The sequence below is a fragment of the Pleurodeles waltl genome, chromosome 6, assembly GCF_031143425.1.
Source record: "Pleurodeles waltl isolate 20211129_DDA chromosome 6, aPleWal1.hap1.20221129, whole genome shotgun sequence".
Lineage (NCBI taxonomy): Eukaryota > Metazoa > Chordata > Amphibia > Caudata > Salamandridae > Pleurodeles > Pleurodeles waltl.
Window position 1 is genome coordinate 1,671,109,664 of NC_090445.1, and position 16,453 is coordinate 1,671,126,116.

The 16,453-nt window shown below is 47.2% G+C and overlaps 1 protein-coding gene across 1 annotated transcript in view; it reads right to left on the reverse strand.

Moving 5' to 3' along the window:
- RAB14 (RAB14, member RAS oncogene family) overlaps positions 1–16,453 on the reverse strand; it is a 227,694-nt gene that overhangs the window by 183,026 nt on the left and 28,215 nt on the right. The window lies entirely within an intron of this gene.

Sequence of the window (16,453 nt, forward strand, 5' to 3'; positions counted from 1 at the left end):
GTTAGACCCATTAACAGAGAATCCCATTATTGCTAACTGCCAGACACTACTGTGTGCCCAAAATGGGCAGGGTGATGAACACTCCGCTGTCAACTTCGCACATACCTTCCACTTAGTTGCTTCCGCACACAGAGGAAGCAGCTACAGCTGTAACTCACCCATTACTCTAGGAAAAGGCTCTAGATCCACTAAGCACTCATATGCCACTCTCTTCAACATGGAGACTTGAGGTGCACCTCTGCCTCCCTCTCTTGCAACACAAGCTATTCTCATAGGACCCGGCTCCTCCTCCCATTGCTGTACAAAGGGAGAATGAGAGCCGGATTGCCAAAGAGAAAGCAGGAAAAAGTATTAGCAGTTTATGTTTTTTTCTCAGTTTTCTATAGGTATTTCAGTTTATACTAAGCAAGGTACAGGATACTGTAACAAGTGCTGGGAGGAAAGTGTGGGGGTGGTGGGCAGAGGTACCCAGCAAAGGCTGAAGGGCAGATTTTCCAGAGCTATTATATGATGGTGTAACAAATATATATATTCTTACATATAAAATACCACAAGGCAAAAATGTCAACCCAAGTCATGAGAAGTGATTACAGTAGTAGGAGATGAACGTTCAGATTGTTTTGTACAAATTAACCTGTAACAACATAGAATACACTTCAGAAAGGAGTAAAGAAAATTACAGTACATTCAAGTGGGTCTCAATTTGCCATATTCAACCCACCACAGACACAGGCCTCGACAGACTATTAAATAATGAATGAATAAGGATTGGTTTCTTACCGGTAACTCCAGTTCTCTCGTAGGGGTATTTCCATGATAGTCATAAGCATGACTGAATAGTTCTGCGCGCCTGCGGGGACCCCGGAGCACTGATGTGAAATATATTCTTAAGTGCATATACCAGCCCTTTTGAAAAGGGCCTGTCAAAAACCACTTAAGAATAACACTGTGCAGCCTACGTGAGCAGCTACACAGGCCAAATTGTTGAAAAGAAAGACAGCTGTAGTGTAAATACACCTTCAAACACACATTTATTCTAGAAATGTAATAAAAAATACATTCTCATACTTTATTTACACCTCTGAGAATAAAACAATGCAGGGCAGTGTAGCCCATAGGCTGCCATTATACAGAATGTAAATAGAGCTGTGCCTTTAAGAAAGTAAAGTCTTCCTGTATCCCATCATGCACAGCAAAAGGCAGTTGCCTCAGTTCTTTTTGAAGGCTTGTAACCGGACATGAAGGAACAAAAACATTCGTTGGAGTACCAACATCGATATTATTATGGCAACCTTTCCTTTGTCAACTCCACCAGGGAGGAGGGAGGGTTGCTTATGACTATCATGGAAATACCCCTACGAGAGAACTGGAGTTACAGGTAAGAAACCATTCCTGCTCTCGTAGGGGATTTCCATGTATAGTCATAAGCACTGAATAGACTAGCAAGCCCATCCCCATAACCGCAGCGGAGTAGACAGAATAATAATGAAAACATGAATCATGCAAATAAATTCTTAAGCGAGGCCTGTCCAACCTGCGCATCTGCCCTAGCATCTGTATCAAGGCAGTAATGCTGTGTAAAGGTATGCACCGATTTCCAAGTGGCCGCCTTGCATATCTCTGCCAAAGGGCTATTTCTCATTAAGGCCGCAGTAGCTGCCTTCCCTCTAGTAGAGTGGGCTTTTGGCCTGCCACCAAGAGATTTATTCGCTAACTGATAACACAACACTATACATGAAACAATCCATCTGGATAATGATTGCTTAGACGTGCCCAACCCTGTTCTAACTGGGCCATAGTTAACAAAGAGCTGCTGTGATTTACGCAAGCATTTTGTCCTGTCCAAGTAAAAGTTCAAAACCCTCTTTACGTCCAGAGAATGCAGGGTTCTCTCGGCAGGGGTAGTTGGATTTTGAAAGAAAGTTGGTAATGAAATGGTTTGATTCACATGAAAGTCGGAAATGACTTTTGGTAAAAAGTTTGGATGAGTCCTCATCACTACTGTCGCAGAATGAAAAACCGTGTAGGGTTCTTGAGCACAAAGGGCCTGGATTTCACTGACCCTATGCGCTGATGTGATTGCAACCAGAAAAGCAGTTTTCCACGTAAGATGTTGAAGTGATGCTTTATGTATTGGTTCAAACGGAGGTAGCATCAGACGCGAGAGGACAACATTCAGTTCCCATGGAGGAGATTGTCTCCTAATGGGAGGGAAGACCTTTTTTAGGCCCTCCAGGAAGTCCTTGATAATTGCAATCCTAAAGGAGGGTTGAGAGGGGCTCTTTCTATATGCCGTTAGAGCCGCCAAGTGCACTTTTATTGATGTCAATTGTAATCCAGATTTTGCCAAATTTAGCAAGTCTGGCAGGATAGTTTCCTCTCCGCAGGATATTGGGTCAACGTTGTTGTCAAAACACCACACACAGAATCTTTTCCACTTGCATGCATAAGCCGATCGTGTGCTTTGCTTCCCTTAGGATTTCCATGCAGTCCCGAGGTAGGTTCAAGTGTCCATATTGCACTAACTCAGGAGCCATGCTGCCAAACTCAACGATGAGAGGTTGGGATGAGATATCTGCCCTCGGAACTTCGTGAGAAGGTCCGGACGATGAGGCAGCCTGATGTGTGGCTTGAGTGACCAGTGAAGAAGGTCTGGAAACCACCATTGGCGTGGCCATTCTGGGGCAATTAGAATCATCTTGGAGTGAGCATTGGATAGCTTCTGGAGGACTGCCGGTATCAGGGGAAGCAGTGGAAAGGCGTAAAGAAATGCTCCTGACCAGCTTATCCACAGGGCATTCCCCAGCGTCCCTGGATGGTAATATCTGGAGGCGAAGTTTTGGCATTTTTTTTTTCTGGGGTTGCGAATAGGTCTATAAAGGGGGTACCCCACAGTGCGAAAATGGAACGGACGTCGTCGTCGTGTAATACCCATTTGTGGTTCTCGTCCATTACGCGACAGAGCATCCGCCTGAACATTCTGCCTGCCCGGAAGGTGAATTGCCACTAACAGGTTCCTGGCTAGAAGCCAATGCCAGATTGTCTGAGCCTCTCTGGATAATATCTTGGACCTGGTGCCTCCTTGTTTGTTTACGTAATACATGGTGGCCACGTTGTCCGTCTGGAGGAGGAGAGTTTCCGTTTTCAGAGAAGGTAGGAAGGCCTTGAGCGCAAGATGGACTGCGCGAAGCTCCAACAGGTTGATATGATACAGACTCTCTCTCTCTGTGACCACTTTCCTTGGACTCGAAAATGACCCATATGCGCTCCCCATCCGAGCAGCGATGCGTCTTACAATGGTTTGAGCTGGAGGCTGTTGTTGGAAAGGAACTCCCACAAAGAGATTGTTGGGTGAACACCACCACTTGAGGGATTGTAAGGCGTGGGGGGAAAGAAGGACTCTGCTCTCCCAATCCTCCATCAGTTGGCACCATTGATCCTCCAGGCACTCCTGTAAGGGTCTCATATGGAGGCGAGCATTGGGAACGAGGTGGATACAAGACGCCATCGAGCCCAGTAGAGAGGATACTGCTCTTGCAGTGGTCTGTGGTGTTCTCTCGAGCTGTTGGCACTTCTGGAGAATCGATAACGGTCGTTCCTCCGAAGGAAACACCTTTCCTTGATTGGTATCTATAATGGCCCCTAAGTAATGCAGCCTCTGAACAGGCGTTGCTGTGGACTTGAGAAGATTGACTTGAAGACCGAGGCTCTGGAGCAGCTGCTGAGCCCAGTTGAAATGTTGTTGAGCCTCTAGATAGGTGGAGGCCTTTATAAGCCAATCGTCTAGATAGGGGAAGACGAATATTCGATGCTTCCTCAAATGGGCGGCCACCACCGCCATGCATTTGGAAAAGGTTCTCTGTGCTGATTTGAGGCCGAAGGGTAGAACCGCAAATTGGTAATGACTTTTGCCGACGGTAAACCTTAGAAATTTTTGATGTTTCTCACTCACCGGAATGTGAAAATAAGCGTTGCGAAGGTCTATCGCGCAGATTCAGTCGCCCTGACGAAGTTGCGGGTAAATTTGGTGCAAGGATAGCATCCTGAATTTTTCTCTGCGAATCCACTTGTTTGCTATCCTTAGGTCTAGAATGGGACGAAACTCTTGTTTGTCCTTTGGCACCAGAAAATACCTCGAATAAATCCTTTTTCCGCGTTGGTTGATCGGGACGGGCTCTATTGCTCTTATTTGTAATAGGATTGCTACTTCTAACTGAAGAGCTTCGAGGTGGTGGCTGACTGGTTTTGGTGGAACAGATGGAGGAGGACTGATGAATCTGAGAGTGTAACCATTCCGCACAATATTCAATACCCAGGCCTCTGATGTGATGCGTAGCCACTCGTCCAGATGATTTGAGATACTTCCCCCCCACGGAGTGGATAACGGAGGAAGGGGAAGCGAAGATTCAGGGCTTGGACGCGGGAGCCTGGCGAGTTGTCTGGGTTTGCGGCTTGGAACGACCCCTTGTCGACTTTCGCTGTGTCGAGAAGGTCCTTTGATGCTGTTGTTGCTGCTGGGGTCGTGAAGCCATCCATTGTGGTGTCTGATACCTGTGGGTGAATAGCCTTTGTTGGTAGGGACGGAATACTTTTCGTTGTTCCCGATGCCTACCGCTTTTAAAGTGTCTAGCTCAGACTTCATTCTCGGGATTCCGAAGTTGTATAAACCCTTCATTCCTAGGGGATTTCCATGTATAGTCATAAGCACTGAATAGTTCCATGCGCCTGCGGGGACCCCGGAGCACTGATGTGAAATATATTCTTAAGTGCAGATACCAGCCCTTTTGAAAAGGGCCTGTCAAAAACCACTTAAGAATAACACTGTGCAGCCTCTGTGAACAGCTACACAGGCCAAATTGTTGAAAAGAAAGACAGCTGTAGTGTAAATACACCTTCAAACACACATTTATTCTAGAAATGTAATAAAATACATTCTCATACTTTATTTACACCTCTAATGAGAATAAAACAATGCAGGGCAGTGTAGCCCATAGGCTGCCATTATACAGAATGTAAATAGAGCTGTGCCTTTAAGAAAGTAAAGTCTTCCTGTATCCCATTATGCACAACAAAAGGCAGTTGCCTCTTCTTTTTTCCGGCTCCTTCTGACAGGACCCTGAAGCATTGAGCTCTACCTCACAAAGCTTTTTTGACAGAAAATTCAATTAAAACCTTTTGAATTTCAATTTCACTCGACGTTTTTAATATTGAGTGAACATTTGCTAACCTTTTCTGTCAAGTTCTGACAGAAATTTAAGGTTTTTCTATCTTTAGAATGCCTTCACTTTTTGATAAATGTCCTTCTTGTGGCCAAAAAAAGGCTAAAACAGACCCACACCAGGTCTGTATAATTTGCCTTCCATCCAGCCACAAACCTGACTCCTGTGACATCTGTAGAACTTTCTCCAGAAGAACTCTTCGCAATAGGGAGAAAATTTGACTTCAGGCAAGAGAGGACAGGAGAAGAAGTGGCCCCTGTTTCCTCTGCAACATCTGCCAGACCTGCTCATAAACGACATAGGTCTCCGACGTCGAGACCGGGAACGGCCAACCGTTTCGCCTGCGAGACGGCGTGGACGCTTGCCGTCAAGAAGGTCTTGGTCCGGGTCGTTGTCGACGCGACGAGGACGATCGGCGTCGAGAGAGAGTGCTCGCCGTCGAAGAGTGCTACTGCTTTATTAGGTAGATATGATCGTGCTCTTTGGGACTCTATGCTACAGTTTGCGTAGCATCTACCAAAAGACAAAAGGGAAGATTTATTGGAGGTCGTGGGTGAAGGTGCCATGGTTTCCAACCAGATAAGCGCTGCTGCTGACTCGTCAGTGCTGTCTGCACATAGCTACACTCATGGAGTAGCTTTAAGACGACACGCTTGGTTGCGCTTGACATCTCTCAAACCAGAGGCACAGCAGAGAATTCAAGATTTTTTTCCATTTCAATCTGAAGAAAATGTTAGTTGATTCTGCCCTTGCACGGCTAGTACGGCATTCTTGAGGAATATTCAAATTCTGGAATTCAGGAGCCATGCATATAACTGAAGAGAGCCTGGATCTGGGAGGATAACTTGGCCATGGTTCGCTTGGTCTGAAGACGACCAGCAGGAGGGGCTGCGTGAAAAAGTACTGCCTCAGCCACCTTGGAGCGATCAAGATCAGGCAGCACCTCTCTACCTTCATCTTGTCCAGATCTCTCGGTACCATGGGGATGGGGGAAAAGCCTATGCATATATCCTGGGCCATCTTATGAAAAAGGCATTCTCCCACAATCGTGGGAGTTGCCAACTGGCGCAGCGGTGGCATTTACTGTTCTTATTCGCGGTGAAGGGGTCTAGTCTGGGTTTGCCCCAAAGTTGGAATATTTGGTTTAATTCTTCCTGGTTCAGCTCCCATTCGTGTCAGGTCTCTATGGATCTCCTGAATGTGTACAAAGCATTGCTTGCACCTTCGACATGCTCACCCTTCGGAGTAATATTGCGTGTAGTCAGCCAGTGCCGTAAGTTCTGGGCTTCCTGGGGGAGAGCCAGCACCCTTGTACCTCCTTGTTTGTTTGTGTAATGCATGCTGGACATTTTATTTATATGTACCAGTAATGAAGATCCTTGTATGAGAGGTAAGAAAGCTGGGAGGATGAGAATAATAGCATTGTGTTCCAGGCGGCTTATATGCATAGACATTTGGGTAGTAAGCCAATTTTTCTGGATTTGCAGGTCCTGGAGATGTCCGTCCCAACCTTTCAGGGAGGCGTCCGTTGTTATGGTGAAGTCTGGTATTAGTCGCAAAAACGTGAGGCCCTTGGAGATATGAGAAGTGTGGGACTACCACATCATAGCTTGGACCATCCTTGGAGTTATTTTGAAGAGGTTGATCCATCTTGATCCATTACTGTTGTACTTCCTCTTCCAAGGTCTCCTCTTCAGGTGTGCTAAGGGGACGAGATTTACTTCAGATGACAACCATCAAAAGTCATCTACTGTTCCACAACAAGAGAGATTATTTCTAGGCTCCACCCTAGATACCATACAGGACAAGGCATTCCTTTCCCTTGAATGACAGCAAAGACGGACTCATCTGGCCCTCAAGATTTCCAAAAGAAAGTCCACTTCAGTGCGTCTATTTAAGTAATTGCTAGAGATTAGTGTGAGCCCCAGTTTGTGAAACACTGCAATACAAGCTGGTAATGCTTCGGATGCCTGCAAAGGTGTTTGCACTTTTAGTAGCCAGTCGTCTAGCTTGGGGAAATACCTGATGACCGTGTTTTCTGAGGATGGCTGCAACTGGGGTGAGGCATTTGGTGAAAATGCGGGAAGCTGATTTGAGGATGAATAGGTGGACTTTGAACTGGTAATAGGCACCACCTACAGTGAAGCAACATTATTTGCGATTATGTGGATGTATGAATTGTGAATGTGGAAACATGCATCCTGCAAGTTGAGTTGTCATACAGTATAATCACCGTGGTACAGGAGATGCAGGATGTCTGACAGAGCACCAATCATCTTCCTTAGGTGTCAGAAGAATACGTTACTTACCTTCGGTAACGCTTTTTCTGGTGGATACAATAACTACCTGTGGATTCCTCACCTAAAGAATTCTTCCCTTGCGCCAGCCCTCGACAGAAATTTCTTCTAGCTCTGCACGTCGACGATGACGTCACAATCGCCCGACTCCACGCGACGCCACATGACGTCATCCAGGCAATAAGAAGCCCTCGTCGACGTGCAGACGTCAGTTTTCACCATTTTTTTTTACGTGCCATAGAGGCGAACAGGTTAAACCTAAAGAGTACACATTCATCCAGAATAGATGAAAATAAAATATTTAATATAAAACTCAACAAAAGTCACAGATATGACTGCTCAAACAGAGACAGAAATAAATATATGAGTATAAATCCAGTCCAAAATGTCCCTTTCACTATCTTAATGTGCAAAGGAAAAGTATATACAATGAATACAACCATATGCATGAAACTGCTATATACATATATTACAAGAGCAAGGATGCGCACCCAAAGAAATCTTGGTTTGACCAGACAGGCAACGGGGAGGTGGGTGGGACCGTGAGGAATCCACAGGTAGTTATTGTATCCACCAGAAAAAGCGTTACCGAAGGTAAGTAACTTATTCTTCTGATGGATACACCTACCTGTGGATTCCTCACCTAAAGAATAGAGTCCCAAAGCAGTAAAACCTCCGGTGGTGGGTGCCCGATTGGTCAAACCAAGAAATCTTGCAGCACCGAGCGAGCAAAATGGCCATCCCTCCTAACCTCAGAGTCCAAACAGTAATGCTTGGCAAAAGTATGGAGGGACGCCCAAGTCGCTGCCCTGCAGATGTCAGCCACAGGAACACCTCTAGCCAAAGCTGATGAAGCTGCTTTGGCTCTGGTGGAATGGGCACGAATCCCCACAGGTGGATCCTTCTTCGCCAAAGAATAGCAGATCTTAATACATAGAATGACCCACCTGGATAGCGTTCTCTTGTGGACTGCTCCACCTTTCCTCTTCCCCACGTATCCAACGAAGAGCTGTTCATCCTGTCTGAACTCTTTCGTCCTGGCGACGTAGAAGCTCAGAGCTCTTCGCGGAACCAGCCGATGGAGCCTCTCTTCTTCTTTGGATGGGTGAGGTGGAGGGTAAAACGAAGAGAGAGTAATCGACTGCCCCAGGTGAAAGGGTGTAATAACCTTCGGTAGGAAAGTCGCCTTGGTCCTCAACACCACTTTGTCCTTAAAGAAAGAAAGGTATGGGGTTTCCACTGAGAGAGCCTGAAGCTCGCTAACCCTTCTGGCAGATGTTATGGCCACCAGGGAAACAGTTTTTAATACCAGGTACCGTAAACAACAAGAATGCATTGGTTCGAACGGAGCCCCCATAAGAAAAGTTAAGACTAAGTTAAGGTCCCACTGAGGCATAACGAATGGCGTGGGTGGATACCTATTAGTGAGCCCCTTTAGAAACTTTAAAACAATTGGTGATTTAAAGAAGGACGGTTGATCAGGAAGGCACAGAAAAGCAGATAGTGCAGACAGATAACCTTAAGCAGTGGCAATTGCGAAACCTCTCTGTGCCAGATGGAGTGCAAATGACAAAATGTCAGACAAACCAGCTTTTAAAGGATCTGAACTATTCTCTCCACACCAGCTTGAAAATTTAGCCCAACGATTAGCATAGATTGACTTGGTGGGGTGTCGCCTGGCGGATAAAATAACTTCCACCACATCTGGAGGGAGAGAAAAGGAACTCTGATTACCCCGTTCAATCTCCAGGCATGAAGATTCAGGCTCTGGAGGTGGGGGTGTAGAATCTGCCCCTGCGACTGCGAGAGGAGGTCCACCCTGCAAGGGAGACAGAGCGGAGGGCACAGAGAGTTGGAGTAGGTCCGAATACCACACCCTTCTCGGCCAATCCGGAGCTATTAAGATGACTTGAGCTCGGTCTTGGCGGATCTTCCAGAGAACTCGAGGAATCAAGGGTATGGGGGGGAAACGCGTAAAGCAACTGACCCTTCCAGGACATCTGAAACGCGTCCCCCAAAGCTCCTTGCACCGGATACTGGAGGCTGCAAAATAGCGGACACTGCGCATTCTCTTGAGTTGCAAACAGATCTATTTGTGGACAACCCCACATCCGGAAGATACCCAGAACTAGATCTGGATGAAGCCGTCGCTCGTGATCGACCGTGCTGTGTCGACTGAGAATGTCTGCACGCACGTTCAGGACTCCGGCCAAATGATGTGCAACCAAGCAGATCTTGTGATCCTGAAGCTAGGACCAGAGACGAAGAGCTTCTCTGCAGGGAAGATACGACCCCACTCCTCCCTGTTTGTTTATATACCACATCGCGGTCGTGTTGTCCGTAAGAACTTGGACCGATTGACTGCGAATGGAAGGGAGGAAGGCCTTGAGTGCCAGACGTACTGCCCGCAACTCTAACAGATTGATATGCAACTTCTGTTCCCCTGGAGACCAAAGGCCTTTGAACTCCAGGTCCCCCAGATGAGCTCCCCACCCTAGAGTGGAAGCATCCGTTACCACCGTGTTCACTGGAGGAGGCAGAGAGAACGGCCTTCCTTGACAGGTTGTCGACCGCTGCCCACCATCGAAGATCCTCCGCAGTGTCTCTGGAGATCTTTATTGAATCTTCGAGATCCCCTTTGTGTTGAAACCACTGCCTGCGGACGCACCACTGGAGAGCCCTCATGTGCCAGCGTGCATGAGTGACCAACAGTATGCAAGAAGCAAACAGACCGAGCAGACGAAGGACCTTGAGGATTGGAACTACCACTCCATTTCGAAACATTGGAATCAAAGCCTGTATGTCCTGAACCCACTGGGGCGGAGGAAAGGCCCGATTCAATGTTGTGTCCAATACTGCCCCTATGAACAGGAGGCGTTGAGAGGGCTCCAGGTGAGATTTGGGTACATTGACTGAAAAACCCAGGTCGTACAATAATTGAGTCGTCGACTGGAGATAGCACCGCACGAGCTCCGGAGTTTTGGCCTTGATCAACCAATCGCCCAGATAGGGAAACACAACTATTCCCCCTTCTTCTGAGCTCTGCTGCTACCACGCCATCACCTTCGTGAAGACTCGAGGTGCTGAAGTAAGACCAAAGGGAAGGACCGCAAACTGATAATGCTGTGATCCCACTACAAACCGGAGATACTTCCTGTGCGATTTGAGGATCGGAATATGAAAATACGCGTCCTGCAAATCGACCGACACCATCCAGTCTCCTTCGTTCAACGCCAAAAGAACCTGTGAGAGGGTCAGCATTTTTAACTTTTCCTGTTTGAGGAACCAATTCAAAATCCTCAAGTCCAAAATCGGTCTCAGTCGACCATCCTTTTTGGGAATCAGAAAGTATCTTGAACAGCACCCCTGAACCCTCTCCTGCTCGGGAACCAACTCTATTGCACCTTTTTGTAATAGGGATAATACCTCCTGCTGTAACCGGAGAAGATGGTCTTCCGAACAGAAGGATGGGCGGGGAGGGAAGGTCGGAGGGAATTCCCGAAAGGGAAGAGCGTACCCCCTTTTCACAATGTCGATGACCCAGGAGTCCGATGTTATGACCTCCCACATTGGAAGAAAAGAGGCGAGTCTCCCCCCTACCGGAGACGAATGGACAGGGAGTGGTGGAGGACTACGGCTCCTTTCCTTGCTGCACCCCTCCCGAGGAAGAGGCAGACTGCTGCAAGGTGGCTCCTCTCGTACGGACTCTGCCCCTGCCCCTGAAGGATCCGTAAGGCAGGGTAGAAGTAGATTGTTGTGGTCCTTGCAATCTTCCTCGAAAGGAACCATGTCCAAATCCCTTAAATCTCCGAAAGCCTCTAAAGGTGGATGAGGCTGACGACTGGAGTCCCAAAGACCTAGCTGTCGCTCTGCTCTCTTTAAAACGTGCCAAGGCAGAGTCAGCCTTAGAGCCGAAGAGCTTTTCTCCATCAAACGGAAGATCAAGGAGTGTGGCCTGCACGTCCGACGAGAAGCCTGATGATCGAAGCCAAGACTGCCTCCTAGAGACTATGGTCGTGCCCATAGCCCTAGCCACAGAGTCCGAAGTGTCCAATCCAGACTGGATCACTTGCGTCGCAGCCGCCTGAGCCTCTGCTAATAGTTGCAGCATCTCCTGGGACAAATTAGGGTGGCCCTTCGCCTCTTCCATAAGGGCATGGATGTAACGCCCCAGTATGCATGTGGCATTGGAAGATTTTAGAGCCATACTGCAAGATGAAAATGTCTTTTTAGCAGTATGGTCCATCTTTTTTGACTCCCTGTCCGCAGGAGCCCCAGGAAACGAGCCAGGAGAGGATCTGGAAGAACATGAAGCTTGGACCACTAGGCTCTCCGGAGTTGGTTGCCTGGAAAGAAACACCGGATCCTCAGGCGCCGTCCTGTACCACCGAGCCACCGCTCTGTTGACCGCAGCGGTGGATACAGGTTTCAGCCAGGTATCCTTAATGGGGCCCAGCAGAGCCTCATTGAATGGTAGAAGAGGCTCAGCAGAAGCAGACGTCGGATGGAGGACTTTTGTCAATAAATTTCTCTTGACCTCCGCGGTAGGAAGGGGAAGATCCAAAAAGTCTGCAGCCTTATGAATGACTGCATGGAAAGACGCAGCTTCCTCCGTGACCTCTCCAGGGGAAGCCAGATCCCATTCCGGGGTAGTGTCAAGGCCACTAGCGGAGTCCAGTCCCTGGAATTCTCTTCAGGGCTCTATAACTTCTCCTTCCTCCAGGTGTTGCCTCGCATACTCCTCCTCCTCCAAGAGACGAAGGGCCAGACATCTTGACCTAAGTCTTGACTCCAAGCCTGGAGTCGACAAGGCGTCGGCCGACGATCTTCGTCGGTGCCGAACCTCGGATTCGTCCGAAGCCGGAGGCTCCGGCTCTAAAGTGTTCTTGGACGTCGATCGGATCCGAGGCGAATCCGACGGCGCAGTAACAGGTGTAGCCATCCTGGGCGACGTCGTGGGCATCGGCGCCGCTTCAGGTGCAGCAGACAAAAACGGGGTGAACGGCGCCGACCTGTAAGACGCCGGAACACCCAAATCATAGGCCAAAGGGCCAGACAGACCTGCATGACTTCCACCCGGCGTCATGGAAGCAAAGATGTTATACATAGCATTTAAAAACGCTGCAGGATCCGATCCCGGAGTCGGGAAAGCCGGGTGCTGCTGCACCGGTGCCGGCAAAGCTGCTGAAGAGGGTCCAGGTAACTCCTGGCCAGGAGAACCCTCAGGCCTCTGGGGAGGCTCGACCTCAAAGACCGATCCAGGTGACGTCGGGGTTGCCGGAGGTGGAGGGGTGACAGTCGGGCTTATCTTCCCACGTCGGACGCGGAGTGGACGGAGAAGCCGATATATATCTGGACCGTCCCTTGCTCGATTGGCGCCAAGATCCGTGACGGCGCCGGAAGTCACTATGATGATGACGAGACCTCGAAGATCTCGACGAAGACTCCCTCCTATGACGCCTCTCCTTCTTGGACCGGGCCAAGAACAACTTCGCCTCCCTCTCCTTAAGTGCCTTAGGGTTCATGCGCTGGCACGAACCGCATGCCTCGACCTCATGGTCGGAACTAAGGCACCAGAGGCAGTTTTCGTGGGGGTCGGTAACCGACATCCGACCCCCGCACTGGCTACAAGGTTTAAAGCCGGATTTTCTAGGCTGCGACATCGTAACCGCCGTTGGAAACAGTAGCTCCCTGTGAGCCTCGAAGAATTAACCGTTATTCGGGCACGGAAAAAAAGGGAACTGACGTCTGCACGTCGACGAGGGCTTCTTATTGCCTGGATGACGTCATGTGGCGTCGCGTGGAGTCGGGCGATTGTGACGTCATCGTCGACGTGCAGAGCTAGAAGAAATTTCCATCGAGGGCTGGCGCGAGGGGAGAATTCTTTGGGTGAGGAATCCACAGGTAGGTGTATCCATCAGAAACACCCTACCTTTAGGCAATAAAAACCCAGTTGAGTCAAATGAAGTCTCCAATGCAAACATCCATGTCAATATTTTTTTTTAATTTTTTTTTTTTTTTTTTTTTTAAACAGGCTACTTTTTCAGCATTGCAGTAAAAGCCAAGGCACAATTAAAAAAACTGGCAGGAATACCAAACCTCTCAAGTGGTAAAAAAACCAATAAGAATTCAAAACAATGCCAGATTCCGAAACAAAAAACAAAAAAAATAAGTTTAAAAAACAGAGAGAATAGTCCAAGCAGGGGTGTGGGATTTATTAAAATATCTACTTGTCCAGGGGACAGGTTGCTTCTCAAATCTACTTGTCCTGTAAAAAGATCTACTTGTCCCTTTGGTGCCATGTAGTGTGGCGACAAATTATGGCCGCAATTAATAGCCTCTCTGATTATGCCAGGTCTACTACCATAGTACGGCTTGAATACTTGTAGTTTCAATCCCTACTGTAGCAATTTCCTTATTTTGCCACCTTTCTGCAGATCTGCATACTGGGGCTGGAGGAAGCAGTAAGCAATAGTTCCAGGGCTGGAATGCCTTTGAGTCTGCAAACCTACTAACCTGCATGTTTTAAAGATTTTTACCAGCTTCTCTCTAATATTTTCCCATAATAAGAAAGGTTGGACATTTACTCCTGACAATGGCAGAATTAGAACTTCTTCCAGGGTTGAGAAGAAAGTGGCTGGAGGGAAAATGAACTTGCAAATGCTCAATAGATTTTCACATGAGCAAATGTACACCGTATTTACCCATGCTAAAATACAGTTCACAAATATTTTACAGGGGTACGACATATACCATGGGTGCACTTTTGTGACTTTCTTTAAGAATTTGGGGCCACATGTAGGTAGGTTCAGATTTGTGACCTGCAAATTGCGATTCGCAAATCCGAATGTAGGATGGTGTCCTTGACACCATCTGTGATTCACAAGGGCTTCGCAAATGCCCACCTCATGAATAATCATGAGGTGGGTCGCAATTTGCGACCCTTTCGCGAATGGTGGCCTGCTGGAGACAGCAGACCACCATGTCTGTGACTGCTTTTCAATAAAGCAGTTTTTTTTTTTTTTGTAATGCAGCCCGTTTTCCTTAAAGGAAAACGAGATGCATAACAAAAACGAAAAATGAAACATTTTCGTTTCATTTTTTCAGAGCAGGCAGTGGTCCGCAGGACCACTGCCTGCTCTGAGAAAATATTTGCAGTGACATTCACAATGGGGAAGGGGTCCCATGGGGATACCTTCCCTTTTGCGAAAGTGTTAGTACCCATTTGAAATGGGTGCAAACTGCGATTGGTTTGCGCCCGCGGTCACAAAACAATCCTACATTGCACTGCGAGTCGCAATTAGGAAGGGAATACCCCTAATTGCGAGTCGCAAACCCGTTTTGTGATTCAGTAACCAGGTTACTGAATCGCAAAACTGGGCTTGTGCATCGCAATGTGCTTTTTGCACGTCGCAAACAGCGAAAGTCGCTGTTTGCGACATGCAAAAAGCTACCTACATGTGGGTCTTGGTCCCTAATTGGGTCTGGTGTTAACAAAGACATTTTGTTTTTATTAAACTTCTATTTCTCTCTCTTTTGGCTGGCTTTACTGTGAGTGATCGCATTCTGCTCTTCCACAAGGAGCATATTGCCACACAAAGTAGTTTTGTTCAGTGTCGGAAACTACAGTGGCAGTCAGTGACGTAACGAAACTGGAGGGTGCCCCTTTGCAAAGAACATGGAGGAGCCCCCTCTCCAGACTCACTCAGGGCAGGTGCTGAAGGGGCCCCCTGGAGGGCGGCTGCGGGGCCTTTGTTATGCCACTGGTGGCAACGAGTGCTTTTAGAGTTCAAAAACCTTTTGGGGGGGTTTTGCCAGTGTTTGTTACAATGTTGAGGGCCTGGTAGCTCCCACAACAATAAAGTATTGCAAAAGCCACGTCAAAACAAGACACGCATTGATGAAACTAAAAGACTTATAAAAATATGTCAGATCAGTTGGCTTTGTCAGTGTTTGTTTATTTTCATGCTTCCCATAATCATGTTGAAAATGCTTACAATGATTTTCCATTAGAAATATTTTTGGGAAATACTAGCATGCATCAACACATTTTACTAAATGACACTTCATTTGCATATAACCAGAGAGCATTCTGGGAGCATTATACTTAGCCTCAGTCTAAACTTTTCAAACGTTGAACCAACGTCAGTAGTGAAGTGTGACCTTAAAACATTTATTTACAGCACTCACCCTAATAATGAAGGCTTTCAAATAATGAACCATAAATACAAGTTCGAACAGCATTATCTTTTGGAAACATTACCTCAACTGCAAACAGGCAGCCAAAGGGTTTGTGCTGCAGGGGGTTGGGCCTACTTGTCCCAAGGACAAAGTAAACATAAAAACTTGTTGCCCTTGACCCCAAACCAGATGTAGGAATTCCACATCCCTGCCAAGCCTTCCAAATTTCAGCACCAAGGCTTTGTAACACAGAACCTCACTTCAGAGTCCCTTTAAAATTTAAAGAAGGAAGAGAAATGTAATCTTCAAGAAGCATCCCATTCAATCCTGCTAAGAAACCACCTACCGCTGTTTGGCCCAAAAAGGAGAGAAAATTCACTTACCCTACGATTTAAAAGTGGTTTTTTCATGTGGCTGGTATGTACAGCACTTCATTGCTCCTTACCTAAGTTTCGACTACATAGTTCTCACAAAACTTATTTTGTGTGTATGTTTTATAGGACAGTATGGAAAATATAGTTGCTTTGGAAAGGTACTGGACAGAATTTGTGACTCAGCTCTTATCTCACTAGGCAGCTCCCACGAGAACCATGAAACTGTGGATGGTTACCTTTGTCAAAAAGAGAGACAGACAGAGACAGACCGAGAGAGTTGAACCACCAACAACTTGTTTCACAAAGCGTTAAGGCACCACAAGGAAAACAAGTACTAACGGTTCCATGTGGAATCCTTCACACCCGTTATAAAGAATTTCCC